Genomic DNA, 19,967 nt, shown 5'->3' with positions numbered 1-19,967 from the left:
TGATTCCCTTTTTATCTTTTATATTTTGTCCTACCTCCCTTCGAAGACAATGGGCTGCATTTCTGGGTGCCTGATGTCCTCTGCTAGCAATCAGAAGTTGTTTTGTGAAATTTGTTCACCGTTCAAATGTTCTTTCGATGAATTTGTAGGGGAGAAAGTGGTCTCCCCGTCCTATTCCTCCGCCATCTTCGTTCTACTAGTTTGGACAGCAAAGACACACCTAGTGAGTCACGGGGATCAGCATGGTACAAGAAGTGTCAGATGGATTTTGAAGTTTTCAGAGTGTAACGGAAAGTGGCTTCTGGCTGCTTGCTGCTCAAAAAGCCAATAAAGAGGCAAGGGTGCTGAAAAGGAAAATTTGCTTTATTTTGGATGCTGGCAGCCATGGATGGGGAGAGGACAGATTCCAGTCCAAAGGCCGGCTCCCCGCCTCCAACAATCAGTGGGCTAAGATAGGAAGTAGGAACAGCATATTCAGCTCTTGACAGTCATCTTGGAATGGGTCATTGGTGACCTGACCAGCATCATCTTGGTTGTTTGAAGTACAGTTAATCTTCAGTTCCAGGGTTGATTTCTTTCTTTCTTTTTTTGAGGCCAGTTCTCGGAACTGTGGAAGTTTATGTCATGTCTACAGTCTGGTCATCACGTAGTTAACTTTGTCACCTGATGGGGATTTCAGCATCTGCAAAACAGCTCACGGGACGCGGCTCAGAGTATTCTCTGTAGCCCCTGAGAAGGAACTGGAGGACCTTGACTGTGCTTAATGACTGAAGTGTTAGCATGTGGTCTCTGACTATTTTCAGGCTTCCCTGGTGATTCGGTAAAGAATCCGCCTGCAATGCAGGAGACCTGGGTTCGATCCCTGGGTTGGGAAGATCTCCTGGAGAAGGGAACGGCTACCCGCTCCAGTATTCTGACCTGGAGAATTCCGTGGCATCGCAAAGAGTCGGACATGACTGAGCGACTTTCACTTTTACTTGACTGTCTCCCTTCGTTTCTACATTTTCTCACTTTTCTGATTAAACTTATCTTTGGCTAAGTTTTCCCACAGACAAAAGGCAGGCAGAGGACATGGGGGGATGGGCAGGACCATAAGATCCTGCTCCTGTTCAGTAGGATGGTGGCAGCCCCTAGAAGTCATTAACAGGAAGGGTGTGAGTCTAGACCTCATGGTGTGAAGTGACTGTGCAGTCAGCATTTTCCGGAGTTTCTCCTGCTCTTCCTTCAGCATCTTCTCTGCCCCCTTCCCCCATCTATTATGTATTCATGTGAACATGATGTTACCATCTGATACCCCCTGTGCTCCAGACTGCACCAATACTGGCTCACTCTAGTTGCCCTGTCTTTTTATCTGTAGGTGAAACTCCCTCCTTCACTGCATTAATTTTTTAAGCTAAAGTATACCTTGGTGGTATACTTTTACCAGATGGTAAAGAATCTGCCTTCAGTGCAGAAGACACGGGTTCATTCCCTGGGTAGGGAAGATCCCCTGGAGGAGGGCATGGCAATCCACTTCAGTATTCTTGCCTGGAGAATCCCATGAACAGAGGAGCCTGGTGGGCTACGGTCCATGGAGTCGCAGAGTCAGACACAGCTGAGCGACTCTTTCACTTTCACCTTTATAGTTAATTTACGATGTTTCAGGTGTGTAGAAAGTGTTTTGGTTTTACATATCTATATATATTATATGTATATATATTTATTATGTCTAGAGAGAGTGTGTGCACACACACACACATATTATAGTGTTCTTTTTCAAGTTCTTTTCCATTGTAGGTTATTAGGAGATATTGAATATAGTTCTCTTTGCTGTATCTGTTGTTATTGATCTGTTTTACAGTTAGTAATGTGTATCTGTTAATCCCAAATTCCTAATTTATCCCTCCCACCCTTGCTCCTTTGGGAACTGCAAGTTTATCTTCTATGTCTGTGAATCTATTTCTGTTCATAAATGTGTTCATTGGCATCATTTTTTAGATTCCGCATGTGATGATATCATATATTTGTCTTTCTCTGACATTTCACTAAGCCTGATATTCTCTCGGTCCATCCATGTTGCTGCAAATGGCCTTATTTCACTCTTTTCGTGGCTGAGTAATATTCCGTTGTAGACATGTGCCACGTCTTCTTTACCCATTCATCTGTCGATGGACTTTTAGGTTGCTTCCATGTCTTGGCTGTTTTAAGTTGTGCTGCTGTGAGCATTGGGCACATGTTTCTTTTCTAATTAGAGTTTTCATCTTCCCCAGGTATATGCCCAAGAGTGAGATCAATGCATTGATTTTTATTTGACTCATTCCCAAAGCCAAACATCTGACTTCCGATATATCTTTATGCATTTCTTCTACCCTTTGCCTAGGTGGTTGCATATCAGTGCGAGGGTCTGGAATCAGGTTGGAATGAGTCTGGGGGATACTTGAAAGAACCTGTGGGACCATTTTGGTGAAAGATGGCAAACTGATGAAATGAAATCTGGAGCAGCTGGATATGGGGGAAATAAATAGCAGTCTGGGAAGTTCCCCCTAGCCCAGGGGTGCCAGGAAACGGCTCTGGGAGGTTTCCAAGTAAAGGATAAGTGTAGATGGACCAGCAGGACAGTTTTTGAACCTTTCTTTCTCATCACATACCACTTAGTTACATTGGTGTACCAAGCAGGCCATCTCTAGGACATAGTATTTTGGTTAAAAATTTGTATACATTTAAGTGTATATATATTTAGTAATTCCCCTACATACAAACCTTCAGGTTGCAAATTTTCAAAGATGTGAATGTATGTTCAGATAGCCCGTCACGTAAGTTGGTTCACATGTCTGGTGTACTTTGTCACGTGCATGCTTCCTCTACCAATGGTTGTGCTTTTTTGTATTTTACTGTAAAGCACTGTATAGACTACAGTAGTAAGCATCTTTATTTCTAGCCCAGGGTGTCCAAAAGCAAGCATAAAAGCAGCAATGATGTAGCTGGTACTACTGTACTTTTCAAGGTACTGTACTGTAAGGTTTGAAATGTTTTTTTTTTTTTGTTTTGCTTTTTATGTATTATTTGTGTGAAAAGTATTATAAACCTAATTCAGTAATTACCATATAGCCGATTGTGTTAGTTGGGTCCCTAGGCTAACTTTGTTGTACTTATGAACAAGCTGGACTTACAAATGTGCTCTTGGAATGAACCTCATTGGTATGTAGGGGACTTGCTGTAGAGATGAAACAAGCAATTTATGAAATAGCTCAACACTTAAGACTAGTTGGCAGTAAAATTCTGATTGTTTTCAGGAGAATATTTTTTCCAATTAAAAGTATCTTGTTGGAATTTTGGTCCTGTTAGGAGAGGCAAAAATCTTACTAAAGGCTCCAACAAGGTACAAAAAGGATCTGGACATTGGCGTGGGAGGCGGACGGGAACGGGGACGGGAAGTTCCTGGAAGGAGCGAGACAGGGAGGGACAGGGTTTAGGAGAGGAAGGCGATGTGACACGGGCGCACCCACTCAGGCTGACTCTCCGGGTCGAGGTCGGGCCAGGGGCGGCTGCCCTGGGGGCGAGGCGGCGGCATCCCTTCCTCCACCTCCCTGCTGAACCGGAGGACAGGAGCCTCAGATGAAAGAAACTATCGTAAACCAGGAGAAACTCGCCAAACTGCAGGCACAAGTGCGCATTGGTGGGAAAGGAACTGCTCGCAGAAAGAAGGTGGTTCATAGAACAGCCACAGCAGATAACAAAAAACTTAACTTCTCTTTAAAGAAGTTAGGGGTAAACAATATCTCTGGTATTGAAGAGGTGACTATGTTCACAAATCAAGGAACAGTGATCCACTTTACCAACCCTTAAGTTCAGGCATCTCTGGCAGCAAACACTTTCACCATTACAAGCCACGCTGAGACAAAGCAACTGACAGAAATGCCCCCCAGCATCCTAAACCAGCTTGGTGCCGACAGTCTGACCAGTTTAAGGAGACTGGCTGAAGCTCTGCCCAAACAGTCCGTGGATGAAAAAGCCCCACTTGCCACTGGAGGATAATGATGAAAGTCCAGATCTTGTGGAGAATTTTGATGAGGCTTCCAAGAATGAAGCAAACTGAACTGAGTTAACTTCTGAAGGAGATAAATCTTGAAGAAGTTACTGGGAGCTGTTATTTTATATTATGACTGCTTTTTAAAATTTTGTTTATGGATCTGATAAAATCTAGATCTCTAATATTTTTAAGCCTAAGCCCCTGGACACTGCAGCTCTTTTCAGTTTTTGCTTATATACAATTCATTCTTTGCAGCTAATGAAGCTGAAGAAGCCTAAGAATAAAGTTTGAGACAAAGATAAATAAAATTCTTTGCCTAGTTAAAAAAAAAAAGGCTTAATATGAGCTATGACACATAGAGGCATGGGTGGAGGAATCAGGAAAATGGGAATAGATACAAAAAGAAAGACATGGTCTAGAATTTCTGGGGAAATTATGTTTCATTTAGTACAACTACACATGACATGTTTAAAAAGAACACAAGAAAGTGCACAAGAGACAGCACATAATCTGCTGCCAAGTGAGGGAGCTAGGCAGTCATTTCAGGAGACGGGACATGGGTGTGAACACGCCCAGGTGGAGGCGGGAGACGCCGGCGCCCCTGCTGACTGCCAGTGCCGCCCTGCTCCGCACGTCTCCAGCCAGCAGTGAAGGGTCACCCCGGCAGAGGCAGGGGTGATGGTGCAGACAGTGTTCTCAGGTGAGGAGGACCTCCCTGGCCAGTGGCTTTGCCTCAAGTCATCATCTATCCTGTCCTCACAGACGTTCACCTTCAGTGCTGCAGATGGAAGACTGAAAATTCTGCATTTCACAATCTCCTTAGTTCAGTAAGTTTCCAATTGCATTTCCCTGCCCTTCTCACTTTATGTCATTCCTAGTTAAGGGGACACAGGTGCTTTTTTCAATATTGTGGAGACAGAGGGGTGTTTAAAATGCCTATGAACGTTAAATGTATATACATGTACACATACATAGGTACATAGATATATATATAGATACATGTAGGTGGTAGATAGATGGAAGGATGGATGGACAGTTAAATGGACCGATATACGTGGTACATATATATCTGAGTATGTGTATATACATTCATGGGCTTCCCTGGTGGCTTAGGTGGTAAAGAATCCGTCTGCAATGTGGGAGACCTGGGTTTGATCCCTGGGTTGGGAAGATCCCCTGGAGCATGGCAACCCACTCCAGTATCCTTGCTGGAGAATCCCCGTGGACAGAGGAGCCTGGTGGGCTACAGTCCATGGGGCTGCGAAGAGTCGGGTACAGCTGAGCATCTAAGCACAGGATACATATTTCTGTATGTGTGTGTGGTCAGTACAACCCCATGGACTATATCCCACCAGGCTCCTCTGTCCATGGGTTTCCCCCGGCAGGAATACTGGAGTGGGTTGCCATTTCCTTCTCCAGGGGATCTTCCTGACCCAGGGATCAAACCCACATCTCATGTGTCTCCTGCATTGGCAGGCGCATTCTTTACGGCTGGGCCACCAGGGAAGCCCCAGAGATAGAGATATATACACACAAAAGATGATGGTGATAAGTAACACTGATTCAGCATTTGCTATGTGCCACATAGTCTTCTCAGCACTGTGCCTCTACTAAATGTTATAAACCTAGTGGGAGCCCCTACTTGGGAAGTGGTGACGTGATTGTCCTCATTTGCCATGTGAGGCTGAGGCGCTGGCAGCTTTCATCACTCACCTGCCCAAGACACATATCTATGAAATCAAGAGTCAGAATCTCCTTAGAGGCCTCAGCTCAGAACCCAAGCTTACATAGGAATTGCCTCCCCGAAGCAGCGCCGGGGGAGGTGGCTATTGCGAGACCTGGTCACGGTCACTGACTTAGCATTTTTTTACTCCTTCTTCACAGCCATGAGTGGGATATTTTTATCCAGCAGGAGTCAGTGACAATCCACATACAGATGGTCTAAGTCTCTTCTATTTCTGAAACACAAACACAGCGTGCGTTCAAGGTTCTCTGGCACGACATGGCCTTGGACTGGAGCTAAGCCCTCCAGGCCTGTCTTTTTTCATCTACCCTGAGACACGACCCCCAGAATCTGCATGCTCAGAGCAGAGCCTCAGGGCAGAGGAGACAGTGGGAGGTGGGGTCCTGGGAATGGTGCCAGGAGCCCCCAGCGTCTCTGTGGATCTGTGTCCACTTTGCCTGAGGGACATTACATAGAGACTCTGACATCACAGCCTACAGTATGTGGTCTCTAAACAACTCAGCGGGCACCTCCATGAAGGCAGGGCCCCTTCCTGTTGACCTAAATACATCATTAGGTCCTAGCCCAGGGCCTGAGTTGGGAGAACCCTAACCCTCACCTGAGATGGGAGATCACCAGAAACATGGTGGGCATGCGCGGAAGACCACGTGGAAAGAACCCTCGGCCACATCAGTGGCACCTCTCCTCCTGGTAGAATCTTTCTCAAGACAGGTCACTTTCTGTGGCTCTGTTTCTATTTTATAATGATCTGCAGACCTGGAGGAAACAAAAAAAGTGTCATGCAGAATAGTAGGTAGGAATACGCTTAAATTAAAAATGAAAAAAGGACAAATCTTGCCTTGGATGTTAGTGGACTCCAGCTCAGTCCTTGTTATAGATAATACTTGGTGCTCACAAAGGCTGACATCTGGCCATTTACCACCAACAACCATGGTGAAGGCAGGTGGAGAGTACAAAGGGGCCCATGTGGAACAACCAGGGAAGCTTTGGGGTGTCTTTCCATCAGAGACTTAAAATAGCCATTTCTCAGTTGCTTAGGAGGAAAAAGAGAAAGGCCATAGCCATTCTGATAGGGACCATGCCTCCTTCTCTGACATCACCTGGGAGGAGGGTGGGAGGTCTTTACAAAATCAATTGTCATACACAGTCCAACAAGAGGAACCTCAGTCCAAATGACGGGATGCCATGGCTGGGAGGGTTCATATAAGGGGGCATAACCACAATACTTGTGCATGTTGGGGGCGGTATCTTCTTAGGAAAGAGGAGGTAACTAAGCATAAACTTGAAAGTGATCCCTTGTTATAAAAAAAAAAAGCCCTGTTCAGCGCAGTAATGTATCCCACGTAGTGGCCTTATATCACCCCTGGATCCAGAACTTGGTCCAAACGCCACCCACCACGGCTGCAGGGGGAGGGAGAGACAGAAGAGCCTGGGTGGGGGATTTTCTTTTCTTTCTTTCTTTCTTTCTTTTTTTTACTAAATATGTATTTATTTGGCTGCACCAAATCTACCTTGAAGCATGCGGGATGAACTTAGTTGTGATGTAGGGTATTTAGTTCTCTGACCAGAGATGGAACCCTGACCCCCTGCACTGGAAGCGTGAAGTCTTAGCCACTGGACCACCAGGGACGTCCCTGGCTTGTGGCTTTTCTTCCCCCTGGTCTTTACTGGCTTTTCTGTAATCTTGAGCAAATCACGCAGTCCTCCTTTTATCCAGCTGCCACATCTGCAAAGTGGGAGGAGATTCTTAACACCTGCCGTGTTTCTTTTCTGCTTTATCTTGTGATCGTTGATTTATCCAACCACTTCCTTGTTCTCCCTGCCCCCAGTTTTATTAAGATATTATTGACACATAACTTACTCGTTTCTTCAGCAAGCATTATTGAGGATTTAAGTTGTACCAAGACCTGTCCCAACCGTTAGTGATCGCATAGCCAGTAAGATGCATGCCTGTTCTCATGGGGTGTGCGTTCTTGGGAAGGCAGCAGGCAGTGAACACATAAATGCACACACATTCATGTACAGGTGCACACACATGCATATATGTATGTGCTCAAATAAGTGCAAGCGTATATGACATATATAAAGATATGTGTGTGCACATGTAATATATACATTAATGCAGTTTCAAATGGTGCGGGTCCTCTGAAGAAAATTATTTTAAAAGACTCTGGTGTGATGAGAAGCATAGAAGTGAGTAAGACCAAAGCAGTGGGATGTGATGGGGAGCCAGGGATGGAAGTGAGGGAAATACGTTGCCTTGATGGCTGTGGGAAGGAGCTCAGGTTTTTTCTTTCATTTTGATTATTAATTGGTTTGTTTGTTCATTGTTTGCCTGCCCACTTGAGTGTCAGCTTTAGGAGGGCCTTTGTCTATCTGGTCACCATTTATCTCCACTGACTAGAGTAATTCCTGCCACGTAGTAGGTGCTGAGTTTGCTATTGTTAAATGAATATGTAATGTATACACATTTGTATACTTCACTTAATGAAATGTCATGGATCTTTCTTTTTTATTAGTTTTTATTGCAGCATCCTTTACAATGTTGTGTCCGCTTCTTCTGCCCAGCGCGGTGAATCAGCCGTGTGTACACACGTCCCCTCCCTTGGGACTTCCTCCCTATTCAGGTCCCCGCAGCGCATTAAGTAGAGTTCTCTGTGCTGTGCAGATGTTCTCAGCAACTGTCTGTTTCAGACATGCTATCAATAGTGTGTGGGCTTCCCAGGTGGCGCTAGTGGTAAACAGCCAATGCAGGAGATGTAAAAGACACGGGTGCAACCCCTGCAGAGACACAGGTTCGATCCCTGGGTCGGGAAGATCCCCTGAAGCGGGGCATGGCAACCCACTGCAGTATTCTTGCCTGGAGAATCCCATGAAGCCTCGTGGACTACGGTCCATAGGATTGCAGAGAGTTGAAACACGATTGAAGTGACTTAGCATGCATGCACATCAGTAGTGTATATGGAGCTCACATTTTGTTAGAGCTTTGGTGGGGGGTGGTACCGACATGACGCTGTGGGGAGAGGAGGGGTTGCGGAGCTCCGTGTAACCTTGTCAGCCTTTCATAGCATGTTACTTTAGAGACCCTGTCTCTAATCCCGTTCCCTGTTCTAATGATGGGGAAATAAAATCCAAGTCATTTCAGCATTCCTGGGAGCCACCCAGCCTCCACACGCCCGCCAGGGTTCTTTCCCTGCCCACGCCTTTGCTCCTGCGGGAATGTCTGGTTCATCCCCACTCCTACCCCACGCTCCTCAAGCCACCAGCCAGTCTGCTCTCCCCTCCACCCCTACGGCCACCAGTTTCCCCAGCTGGAGAACCCCACACCACGGGTGCCCTGGGCTGCTCCCCGCAGTGGACCCAGCCCATCTTCCTCCGAGCCAGCTGCATTCCTCAGACAGGTGTCAAGTGGCAGAGAGCTCTCTTCATTGCCCTGCCCCAGCAGCTGCTGCAGCTCCCCGTTCCCATGTCCCAGGAATCCCTCCCCCAGGGAATCTGGAGGTGCTGACAAAGCCACCTGGGGTGACCGGGCACAAAGAGGAAGCTGGCAAAGTGATGACAGTCCTGCTTTCATTTGCAAGATAGAAGCTGCTTCAGGCAGGCGTGATTCTGGAAAGTCTTTCAGAGCTTCATGCTTTTCCGGGGAACACTTTGGGGGAGCTTGTCCTTTTGAGGAAGTGGGAGGGCCTCGAAATATGACAGGTGGTCCACCTGCAGCATATCACTTGGGAGCTTGTTAAGATGCAGAGTCTGAGAACTGGATTGCACAAACCACAGCTAAAGAAGAGTTCGCATGCCGCCACTGAAGATTCTGCATGCCACAAGGAGAATCAGAGATCCCACATGCAGCAGCTGAGACCCAGTGCGGCCAAAAAAAAAACCTTAGAAAAATCAGCAACAAAATATGATTCCCAACAAAAGTCCCAGATCTTGAATGGTATGTTGATTCTGTTCATCATGGTCCTGTGGCCTTCTCTGTGAGTCACAGGGATGGATCACAGTAGGTGTGTAGAGATGCTAGTGCGTCTAGAAAAGTGATGGGAATTCTGCACTAGAGGGACAGGATCTCTGTGTGGCCTGGGGTCTATTCACTGCCCCTTGAAATTTTTCACAGAGGGATGGTGATGCATCTAGAATATGGACTTTGAAGGTCCCCAAGCGGCGCTGTCAGGAGAACTCTCTGCCATGCAGGATATGCCCTGACTGCCCTGTTCAGCACGTCCCCCACTCAGCACCCATTTACTAACTACTGCATGCTTGGAACATGGCTAATTTGACTGATACACTCAATGTTTAGTTTTCTTTCATTGTATTAATTTATATTAAAAAAAAAAAACCTTGTAGTTTAACCATATTGTACGGTCTAGCTTTAGGAAGAATTTAAAATGCTTAACTTGAAAAGACTGAAAGAAGGGTATCTCTTCAATGTTTTCAAGTATGTTGAGATGCTGTCATGGACAAGGGTGGTCACACTTTTACTATTTTTAAAGTTGCTTTAGAGGGCAAAATTAGAAGTCTTCAAGAAGGCTGGACATGACTTTTAGTGACTGTGAATATAGTGAAGACAGTGGAATCTGATTTCTTTCATTATTTTTCATTTTTATTGAAGTATGGTGGATTTATAATGTGTTCATTTTGGCTTTACAGCAAGGTGATTCATTTATATATATATATGGCTTCCGCAGTGGTTCAGCTGGTAAAGAACTTCCTGCCAGTGCAGGAAATAGAAGAGACGTGGGTTCAATCCCTGGGTTAGGAAGATCCCCTGGAGAAGGAAATGGCTACCCACTCCAGTATTCTTGCCTGGAAAATTCCATGAACAGAGGATTCTGGTGGGCTACAGTCCATGGGGTCGCAGAGTCAGACATGACTGCATGCACACAATGTATATATATGCATGTGTGTGTGTGTATATATATTCCTTTTCATATTTTCTCCATTATGGTTTATCACAAGATATTGAATATAGTTCCCTATGCTATACAGTAGGACCTTGTTTATTTTATTTAGTAACTTGTATCTGCTAATCCTAGAGCCTACTTTCTTGAGTTCAAATCCTGCTCCACCACTTCATAGACCGTGGCTTCCATAAACAAGAGCTGTGGATGTTAACGCTATGTTGTTGCTATACAAAGACACGATAAGGCAGAGTGTCTCAGTCCTAGAGCTGTCCAGCAACGGCTCGGCCTTCCCCTCAGCTCCCAGAGCTTCTGGAACTCCAGCAAGTGCTGCCGGAAGTGAAAGAGGGTGGGATGAGAGGCAGGTCAGCCCAGATGTGCCTTAAGAGCAGTGATACATATGGCTGAAAAGGTCTGAGAGCAGCCACAGGTGGGGGCCTATCCAGGTGGAATTCTCTGAGGTGGGAGCAGGTGCCGGCAGAGAAGTCTGGGAGCAGATGTGCAGAAATAGAGGAGTAACTCACGATTGTTGGCAAGGATGTTGGTGCCTCCAACAGAAGAAATCCTGGGATCTTGATGGGCAAATCTACCGATAGCAATTTGAGCAAATTCCAGGAAATAATGAAGGACAGGGGAACTGGCTTGCTGCAGTCCATTGGGTCACAAAGAGTCCGGCACCACTTAGCAACTGAATAACAACAATAACAACAGATAGCACTAAACCAAGACCAGAAAGCTATAGGAATAAACAAGGTCCTGCTATATAGCACGGAACTATATTCAATGGGTTGTCTGTGTGTTCCGTTGCTGTCATGTCTGACTCTCTGCGATGCCAGGCTCCCCTGGCATCCACTATTTCCTAGAGTTTGCTCAAATTCATGTCCATTGAGTCAGTGATGCTGTCTAACCGTCTCATCCTCTGCCACCTTTTTCTCCTTTTGTCCTCAATCTTTCCCAGCATCAGAGTCAGCTCTTCGCACCAGGTGGCCAAAGTATTAGAGTTTCAGCATCAGTCCTTCCAATGAATATTCAGGGTTGATTTCCTTTAGGATTGGCTGGTTTGATCTCCATGCAGTCCAAGGGACTAAGAGTCTTCTCCAGCACCACAATTCAAAAGCATCAATTCTTCGGTGCTCAGACTTCTTCATGGTGCAGCTCTCACATCCGTACATGACTTTCTGCCTTTAGAGAGGTATCATCTATATTCACTATCCTGTGATAAATGCAAAATAATATGTGTATGTATAACTGAGTCACCTTGCTGCACAGCAGAAATTAGTACAATGTAAATCAACTATACTTCAATACATTAAAAAAAAGATATAGGAGAGCAATTTGGACCTGTATTCCCATGACTGGGGATCCAAAAAGAAAGTCACCTGCTTTCTCAACGATCGAGGAATTAAAGAAGATGCCTCTTATGTGATACGGAGGAGATGGCGGTAAAGATGAACCAGCAGGAGGAATAGATCCTGCCTAAGATCTGGTCAAAGGAGGAGCTTGGGCATAAAACTGAGGACTTTTGGAAGAGATTTTCAGTCAAGTTGACTTGTGTTGCATGACATGTACCAAATCTGTTTGGTGGAGAGCTGGTGCACTTAAATAATGGGGATTTCAAAGGCATTTTTAATAGCCACCTGTGGGTCTCCATACTGCAGTCAGGGCTGGGTAGTGTAGCCGAAACCAGAAGAAGAAAGTCCTCTATTCCAGGATCTTGGTCCCTGTAGAAGGACTGTCTTGTCCCTGTGGATGAGGGTCGTGGTGGGGCCAGTGAGCAGAAAAGTCAGCAGAGACGAGACTCCTTCCTGTATGGTTTGGAGGCTTTTTGAAGCACAGTTCCAGATGTTGTTGTCTGATTAGGGAGTCTTAGAGCAAAGGCGGCTCACCCAACTGCTTCGTTCTGTCTTGTGATTTTGTAGAGAGAGGAGAAGGTTGGGTGAGACACTGAACGTGGAGGCAAGGACTGTGTGCTTTAACCAGAATCTTTAGGCAAAGGGCAGGTCCCTTATATCCAGACACATAGGACCTCTCAGCTGAATTTATGTCAGTCCTGCATCAGTTGGAAGTGTCTACACTTAGGGCCTTTTGATAGCCTTCTAAATTACCATCTTTGGCCTTGGTTTGTGCTCTTGCCTGAAGCCTTATAAGTGCTGATCTCACTTTTCTTAAGAGGACACAACAGAAGGTCTCCTCTCATCCTTCCGAAGCCCCTTCACTGTAGATTCCTCTTCTTTTCATCAAGTGACTGTGGCCTCCTAAAACAGACAGTGGTAGACCCTGGCTAGGAATTAGGACAAATAAGATTTATGGTTCTAAAATGGGTTTCTGGGAGGCGGAGACCCTGAAGCATGAGAGCCTGAATGGCTGAGAAAGCAGTTACCGACTCTAAAAGGTGGACGCTACATCATTTAGGAGAAAGGGAACCAAAGCTAGAATGTTGTTTGGGTATCGTTCTCCCAAGATAACTTTATGCAGACTCGCTTAAACTCATGTGGTCTTTAAAAATACTTCTTTATTTGGTTGCATCGGGTCTTAATTGTAGCACGCGAGATCTTTGCTGCAGCACGCGGGCTTCTCTAGTTGCAGCTCACAGGCTTCTCTCTAGTTGTGGTGCACAGACTTAGATGACTCATGGCATGTGGGATCTTAGTTCCCTGCCCAGGGATCGAACCCACATCCCCTACGTTGGAAAGCAGATTCTTAACCACTGGACCACCAGCAATGTCCTGACTCTTGTGGTTTTAAAAAAAGAAATGGGAAAACAGAGGAGAGGAGCAGGGGGCTTCCAACTTTGAAGTTCCTGTTAGGCTGGGGCCTGAGAGCCAGGTAGGCAGGCGGGGCCACCAGGTCCCAGCAGGGTGGTCGTGGGGCACCCAGAGACCCCAGGCAGGGCAGGATGGGTAGCAGAGCACAGGGTCAGGAATGGCCAGGAGCCTGACACAGAAGTGCTGCTGGGCAGGAGGTGGCGGAAATAGCCAGGCTACTCGTGGAGTGGGTCTTGGGGTCAGCTTCCCTTACCGGCTAGGTCTAGAGCAGGAAAAAAGAAGTGATGGCCAAAGACGGTCTCCTGATTGAGAACGACAGACTAAAAATTCTGATTTGGGAATTAGTTCCACTTACAGTTGTGTTACCAGAAGTTGGCTTTGCTCCATTATGTAAGTAAGCAACGGATGTGTATCTTGCAGCGCGTGAGTTAGACTTTCCTGGATTTGCTGGCATGTCAGGCACCATTACCCAGGTCATCCTTGCTTCATTAACGGTGTCCGGCAACAGGCCCATTAACTGGTTTGGTGGTTCTTGTGGCTGGAAGGTCTGCTCCTCGCCCAGCTCTGATCACCAGGGGCAGGAAGAGCCCCACCTTTATCCACCAGGGGCCACTTTCCTTAATAGAACATCTTAGCATCTCAACAGCAAAGAATCTTCATTTTCCCGTGTACTATTTTAAAAACATTTATTTATTTATTTGGCTACACCGGGTCTTGGTTGCAGCACACAGAATCTTTAGTTGCAGCGTGTGGGATCTATTCCCCTGACCAGGGACCAGACCCAGGCCCCTGCACTGGGAGTGCGGAGTCTTTGCCACCGGACCACCGGCAAAGGTCCTTCCCATATACTCTTAGTGGAGGTGGTTCCTGCTTCATTTTCAGCTCAAGGCCTCGCCCCAAATGAGGATGCCCACTGCATCGCTGTGGGTACCAAATGGACTGCCTCCTAGACAGCCCACACTTTATCTCCTTGTTCCTCTTCACCACCTACTTTCAGATGTCTGAGCATGTTTGCAATACGAAGCGGCTATAATTAGAATAAGCTGATGGCTGTGTTTTAACCCTTCTACTGAGATTTCATCCTTAAATGAACTGAAATTCGCTTTGCCAATCTGTTTATTGGAGGCCAGTGCAGGGAAGAATAACTTGGGATGCCCCGAGGCCAGGAAGTCACAGCCAGTATTCACTGAGCCCCACTGCTTTCTGAGAGGGGCAGGGGTGGAACAGGAAAATGGCTGGGTAAAACTGAATTAGACAGACAGGAAGCAGGGTGACTGGACCTAGATAGCCTGGCTAACTCTTCCTAGGCCAGGACAGTCGCTTGACTTTGCTTGTTATTATCAACAGCCCCATTTCTCAAACAACCCCCCAGTTGCCAGCAGGGTGCCGAGCACGCATACCTACTGTATGTCATTTCTACTGCATAGTCGTATTATGGCCATATCCTCTTTAAAGATGTAGACCCTGAGCCTCAGAGAGGTTGAATAACTTGTCAGGTATCACAGGCAGGATCTGAATCCAAAGTGCCTCCAGATGCTGCCTTGCTGGAATTTCCCCAGCAGTCCAGTGTTTGGGACTCCACACTTCCACTGCAGAGGGCACAGGTTCAATCCCTGGGCGTGGAGCTAAGATCCTGCGTGCCATGTGGTGTGGCCAAAGAAACACAGATGCTGCCTCACTGACAGCATCCTCATCCTGTCTGCTGTGGCTGGGTCCTGGGACCTCAAGATGATTGCCTGTAGCTTCTACATCAGCAAGCATGGTCAGTTCCAAAGGTCCTCCTGAAGGCAGCAGTCAGCGTGGGACAGCAAAGTGCTTTTCCGGGCAACTTGTATCCTTACTTGAGTTTAATCAGCTGAGTTGTGTACCCCTAAAGTACATATGCTGAAACCCTAAACCTCCAGAACTTCAGGATGTGACTTTTTTTTTTTTTTTTTTTGAGACATGGCTTTGAAAGAGGTGTGTGTGTGTGTGTGTGTATTAGCCACTCAGTCATGTCCAACTCTTTTGCGACCCGGTGGACTGTAGTTGGCCAGACTCCACTGTCTATGGGATTTTCCAGGCAAGAATACTAGAGTGGGTTGCCATTCTGTTCTCTAGGGGATCTTCCCACCCAGGGATTGAACCTGGGTCTCCTGCATTGCAGGCAGGTACTGTGCCATCTCAGTCACCAGGGAAGCCCTTGAAAAAGTTCAAAGATTAAGTTCAGATGAGATCATTAGGATGGTCTAATCCAATCTGACTGGAGGAAGAGGAGATTAGGACACAGACACACATAGAGAGAGGCTACATGAGGACACAGGGAGGAGACAGCCGGCCGAGGAGAGAGGTCTCAGAAGCAACCAGCCCTGCCACTGCCTTGATCTCGGACTTCCAGTTTCTGGAACTCTGAGGACATAAACATCTGTTGTCTCAGCCACCCAGCCTGTGGTGCTGTGTTACAGCAGCCCTCACAGACTAATACACGTGGTCTGAGGCTTCTGTTTCCTCTTGTCCCCAGTTCGCAAAGAAGAGGAAGGACATAGAGTCAATCTACATCAATCTCTGGAAAAACAGAGATTCAATGAGGTGTTAAAACAGACTTTTTAATGCTTCTGACCCAAAAAATAGCTGGTAGTTTAATCATAACAATAGTTTAAAATAGGGTCTTTAGACTTGTATCACAGAATCTGTATATACAAACAAAGCAGGAAGTTCAGTTTTTCTCTTGAACCAGAAACAGTTCCATGATAAGTGGTAACATAACCCATGCCACCAAGGTGACCTTTGAAATGATTCGACCTTTCGCTTGGGAAGAGATGCCCTATGTTATCAGCTCCTGGGAATCAGTCATCTCCAGCTTGTGTGAAGATCTCTGTGTATTTTGTCTCAGGATTACAGCACATTGTGAAGACCCAGCCAACCACTTCCTCATCTATTATGCATCATGTCAAATTACTGTCAGAGCGGCCTCCCTGCCCGAGGAGCAAGGAGCAGATTGGGACCGCCTGCTGCAGCTGAGCCAAGCCCTTTGCCCTTTTTCCAGAGCATCTGTTTGCCCTGGTGCGGGGGGGACGGGAGGATCCCAGCCTCACAGCCTTGTGGAGTGAGCTGCCAGCACTACAAAGGGCCCTCCCAACGCCTTTTGACATTGCACACAGCCACTCTCTAAATGAAAGACGCAGCCCTAAGTCCTTCACCAGGCAGTCTGCTGTGCTCAGTTTGGAAGGAAAAAAAAAAAATCAAAGGACCCACTACACTGATGCATGTGTGTGCGTATTAAGTCGCTTCAGTCATGTCCGACTCTTTGTGACCTCCATGGACTGTAGCCCGCCAGACTCTTCTGTCCATTGGATTCTCCAGGCTAGAATACTGGAGTGGGTCGCCATGCCCTCCTCCAGGGGATCGTGCCGACTCAGGAATTGAATCTGCGTCTCTTACACCCCCTGCACTGGCAGGCAGGTTCTTTACTACGAATGCCATCTTGGGAAGCCCTGATGCACAGTCCCTGATATTAACCAGGACTGCAGCCTCAGATGCTCATCTGGTCCATGAGCATGACAAGTTCTCCCGGGTCTTTAATTCATGACTTGGGTGGATTGGAGCTGGTGGTTCTCTCACCCCTGCCCCTCTAACTATGGAAGAGAGCCCCTCTCCATGGGCTAGAACAGAGCCTTCACAGGGCCCCTCCTGTCGGAGGACTGACTCCACAGCCCTCTCCCATCAGGCTGGCCCATGCCCAAGTGCACATGATTGCATGGCAAACCTGGATTTTGCAGGAACTCTTTTGAACAAGAAATCTCACTTTCTAATGCTTTATCCAGCAAGTATTCTTAAAACACAAAGGACAGGTATTTTCTGCTAATTACTGTCATTTTCTCACAAGTAATAAACAATTTCACAATTCGTGGCTAATTAGTAGCCAGGAGTTTAGGTCTACTTGAAGCTTCATTGAAAACACTGGCAAGGACTTCCCTGGTGGTCCAGTGGTTAAGAATCTGCCTGCCAATGCAGTGTGCATGGGTTCAGTCCCGGTCTGGGAAGATTTCGTATGTCAAACTAAGCCCATGTGCCACAACTCCTGAGCCCACATGCCTAGTGTCCATGCTCTGCAACAAGAAAAGCCACTGCTGAGAGCCCCATGCACCACCAAAAAGGGTGGTCCTCTCTGGCTGCGATTGGAGAAAGCCCAGGCCCAGCAACGAAGACCCAGCACAGCCAAAAATAGATTTTTAAAAATTAAAACAAAAAGAAAGCACTGGGGAAAACAAAATAGTACTAGGGGCCACAAGAAAACTAGATTGGACTAGTTGTCCCTAAGAGAAATCCTAATAATGGTGAGAGTGAATGGATTCCATAATGTGGGCCACCACTGAAACAGACAAACTATGGAACATGGACTTAGTCTGGTGGATATTTTTATCAGTGATTTTGGTAAAATCATGAAAGTTACATTTGTCAAAATTGTACATGACTCAAACTCTAGGAGGATTAATCATGTCTTGGGGGCTTCCATGGTCGCTCAGATGGTAAACAATCTGCCTGCAGTGTGGGAGACCTGGGTTTGATCCCTGGATCAGGAAGATCCCCTGGAGGAGGGCATGCAACCCACTCCAGTATTCTTATCTGGAGAATCCCCATGGACACAGTCCCATGGGGTCACAAAGAGTCAGACATGAGCAAGTGCCTAAGCACAGCACAGCACATGGTGAAACCAGGACCCAAAAAGACCTGGCTGGCTAGAAAGCAGGGCCAGATACAATAAGAAATGTAATAGGAATATGTGTAAAGTGTCCACATAAATCTGCAAAGCAAGGAGCAAGCTGGACGGAGGGGAGGTTTAGCTTGACAACCACACATGTGTGAAAAGGACTTCAGTTGACTATAACTGTAAAATGAGTTATTTGCATAATGAGGCCATCAAAAAATTTTGTTTAATCCAGGTTATATAATAAACTGCAATAATTTGAATTCAGGAACTGACAGTTTTGTCCATTTCTGCAGTGATCAGATTATACTAGTAATGGTGTTGTGTGGCCATACTTTGAGAAAGACAAGAATGAGACTTCCCTGGCGGCCCAGTGGCTGAGACTCACCGCTCCCAATGCAGGGGGCCCAGATTCCATCCCTGATCAGGGAACTAGATCCCACATGCCACAAGTAAGAGTCTGCATGCTTCAAGAAGGCAATCAGGACCCAGCACAGCCAAATCCATAAATAATAATAGTAATAAGAGGAAAGGTTCATTGAGTGCTTACTCTGTGCAGGCACTAATTGTCAGTACCTTGTTCAAAGCAGTTCATTTAACAGCCGTGTGAGGTGGGTGTTACTGCTGTTTCCATTTCACAGATGGTGAAGCTGAGGCCCATCAGCAGGCAGTCTGTGTGACTGGCCCAGGTAACCATCCTACCCAGTGCTCGGGCTCAGGCTCTCGAGCTCGTGCTTTTAACCGCATTTTTTACTTCATTCCCAGCATCATTGAAGGGCCATTGCAATGGCATGAAAACTTTTGCCCAAGGTTATGAGACTTCAAAATCTGAGTGGGATCATTTACTTTGACTCCAAGTTTAAATTTCATTTCCTTCATTTGCGTTGACTTTGGGTTGAAAGACAGTGCCTCGATGTTGAGGATGGTGTTGGGCAAGCCTTTGTTACGCAGATGGTCAGGGGCAGTATCTGCACCACAGTGTCAACTCCCCACCTCCAAACCAGGGCACCACCCCCATGAAAACAAAGCAGTAAATCTCACAGCCTTAGGAAACTGAGATCATTGAATACAATCTAGAATTTGGTAGAACTTTAATTAAATACTCAAAATATAAATCATTATACATTTAGTTCTTTTAAAAAAAAAACCCACTTATGATTCTTGCAGTATAGCAGCTATTAATAAAAGTTTCTGAAATGCAGTCAGACTAATCCTTGTGTCTACTGTGATCTGGCACAAAATGCTAAGGCCTTTTTTAGTTTATTCTGTTGACAGCATGAGAGATTAGACTCAAGTCACAAAGTATTTTCTTTAAATTGAAGTCTGTCCTTTTATTTATTTTGTGTTAGTTAATTTTTAATAGTGGTATAGTCGTGTCACAATGTTGGGTTAGCTTTTACTGCATAGAAAACTGCATCGGCCGTGCATACACATGTGTCCCCTCCCTTCTGGACTTCCTTCCCATTTAGGTCCCGACAGAGCGTTAAGTAGAGTTCCCTGTGCCAAATGGTGTGTTCCCATGAGTTGTCTATTTCATGCATAGTATCAATAGTGTATATATGTCAATCCCAATCTCCCAGTTCCTTCAACCCCACTCCTTTCCCACCTTGGTATCCATACATTTTTTTCTGTATGTCTGTGTCTCTATTTCTCCTTTGCATATAGGGTTATCTGTACCATTTTTCTAGATTCCACATATATACGTTAATATACGGTATCTGTTTTTTCTCTTTCTGACTTACTTCACTCTGTATGAGAGCCTCTGGGTCCGTCCATGTCTCTACAGATGACCCAGTTTCATCCCTTTTTGCGGCTGAGTAATAGTCCACTGGGTATATGGACCACTGTTGTGTATATGTCCCTC

The 19,967-nt window shown here is 46.1% G+C and overlaps 1 protein-coding gene and 1 pseudogene across 2 annotated transcripts in view; both read left to right on the top strand.

Annotated features, from left to right (window-relative positions):
• SLC35F3 (solute carrier family 35 member F3) overlaps positions 1–19,967 on the top strand; it is a 412,819-nt gene that overhangs the window by 338,477 nt on the left and 54,375 nt on the right. The gene's annotated exons all lie outside the window — the stretch shown is intronic.
• LOC110146569 (transcription factor BTF3 pseudogene) lies at positions 3,478–4,334 on the top strand (annotated as a pseudogene).

The sequence above is a fragment of the Odocoileus virginianus genome, chromosome 7 (genome assembly GCF_023699985.2).
Source record: "Odocoileus virginianus isolate 20LAN1187 ecotype Illinois chromosome 7, Ovbor_1.2, whole genome shotgun sequence".
In the NCBI taxonomy this organism is placed as follows: domain Eukaryota; kingdom Metazoa; phylum Chordata; class Mammalia; order Artiodactyla; family Cervidae; genus Odocoileus; species Odocoileus virginianus.
The sequence above is the reverse complement of the archived record's forward strand: the minus strand, read 5'-3'. Positions and strand labels throughout refer to the sequence as shown.